Here is a 2,089-nt window from a genome sequence, read left to right on the forward strand (position 1 = left end):
ACGCAGCGGGAAAGCCTGACTGGGAGTCACTGGAGACAGAGAGAAAGCCCCTCCTATTGGAGGAGAAGCCCTGGCGGAAGGGTTGACCCCTCCAGGGCAGACTGGAGGGCAGCGAGGAAGGGTGTGGGCGCAGAGGATCAAGGCGGAAGGAGAGAAGTCAGTCCCTTGGAAGGAGAGAAGTCAGTCACGGGGAAGGGACGGTGACATTTCCCACAGTCCCCTCTGGCTAAGGTTTCACCATCAGCGTGATGTGGGCTTGGAAGTAAATGCGGGAGACACGCCCCGTTTGCCCTCGGTGCACTCGTGCTGAGGTTAATGATTTAATCGTTTGTTCTGGAGCAGGGGGTTAGCCACCAGAATGCAATTTAATCAGGACGGCTCTGCCAATGGATTTGCCTAATGTGAACACCCACTCCTCCCCCTCCTTCTCAGGCCCTGCCGGGTGTTATGTAAGACGTGACACATGCATTCAAATTCCTTTATAAAATCTGAAAATATCTGAATTTTAATTTCTGATGTAAAAATATATCTGGTCCCAGAATTTCGGGTTAGAAATTGGGGTCCTCTTCTAACTCCAGGCCTGACCTCCAGCTGGGAAGGATTAGACGTGGGGCGACTAATGGTAACCCAGTCTCTGACCTCCAGGGGGCGGGGGTGTGTGAAGATGTTTAATTCTTGAAAAAAGGTTTAATTTGAATGTAAGGGAGCATTGAGGTGGAAAAGTGAATTTTTCAAGTCGGAGAGACCTGGGTGCACATCCAAGTTGAAAGGTCCCTGCTTCTGATGCAGCTGAGCACCAACATCTGGAAAACATCTGTGAAATGGGCGCAGGGCCCCCCTCCCCCCGGCGCAGGACATGCAGATGTGAGGATGTGAGTGAAAAGGAGCAGCTATCAGAGAAGCCCGGGAACTCCATAAACGGGACCCGCCCTTCCTCCACACACTCACTCCCCAGTGAAAGGCCTTCCCGCAGCCCAGCCGGCCAAACTGCGGATTCTCGGGGGAGAGGGAAACACCTGCCAAAGCCGAGCAAAGGTGCTTGGTACCTGGCACCGGGAGGTCATTCGGACGCTCACAATCATGCTTGGCACTTGCCAAGCGCCTCCCAGGGCGTCAGGCCCTGCCAGCCGGGGCCAGTGCCAGCTGCGTGCTCACCCAAGGGCAGCGAAGGCCACCGCAGGGCTTGCCCCTCGCTGCTCGCTCTCCTTCGCCACGGAAGGAGGTGTTCGCTTTCAAATGTCCTCTCACCGCCTGTGCGTCCCAGGGGACTTCTGTAGGGCATGGGGCAGGGAGTGTGGGAACGAGAGACACAGCAGTGCTGGCCGGAGTCCTGTGCACTGAAGGGTCGCTGGTCTGATTCCCATTCAGGGCACACCTGGGTTTTGGGTTCACTCCCTGGTTGGGCACATGCGGAGGGCAGTCAGCTGATCAATGTCTCTCTCTCTCTCCCTTTCACCCTCTCAGCATGTCCTCGGGCAAGGAGATTTGGGGGTGAGGTTTCCTAACAGCCACCCCCCCCCCTCGCCACCCGGCCCAGAGACAGGGCCCCGGAGGGTGCTGGAGCAAGCAGACCCGCACGTTATCTGTCCTGGCCAGTTTGGCTCAGTGGATAGAGCATCGGCCTGAGGACCAAAGGGTCCTGGTTGGGGCTCGCGCTGAAGGCAACCAATCGATGCATTTCTCTCTGCCTTTCCCTCTCTCTTTTACTCTCTGTAAAAATCAATGGAAAAATATCCTCAGGTGAGGATTAAAGAAAAGTAATAATAATAGAATGCACGTTATCTTTTGTTCGGCCAGTTTCCCCTGATTTTATTTGAAAATGTAGGGCCTCTTCCTTGATTCATAGTTTTGTCATTAAACCAATGGCCTTATCTAGCTTATCAATCACAAGCACTTGTGGGAAGTGTGAGGGCCAGCGCGTCCACAGGCAGCAGGAGATTATATTTATTTCCCCCCGGAGGGTGGCCGCTGCCTAACTGATCGCCGTATTTTGGGGGCCAAGGACTGACTAATCCGCTGACTCCCCACTAACTGGATGTGCGCCTTGTATGCTCCTCACAGACGAGTCTTGGATCGTTGCTGTGACGCC

Source organism: Myotis lucifugus, unplaced genomic scaffold (assembly GCF_000147115.1).
Source record: "Myotis lucifugus unplaced genomic scaffold, Myoluc2.0 scaffold_18, whole genome shotgun sequence".
Classification (NCBI taxonomy): domain Eukaryota; kingdom Metazoa; phylum Chordata; class Mammalia; order Chiroptera; family Vespertilionidae; genus Myotis; species Myotis lucifugus.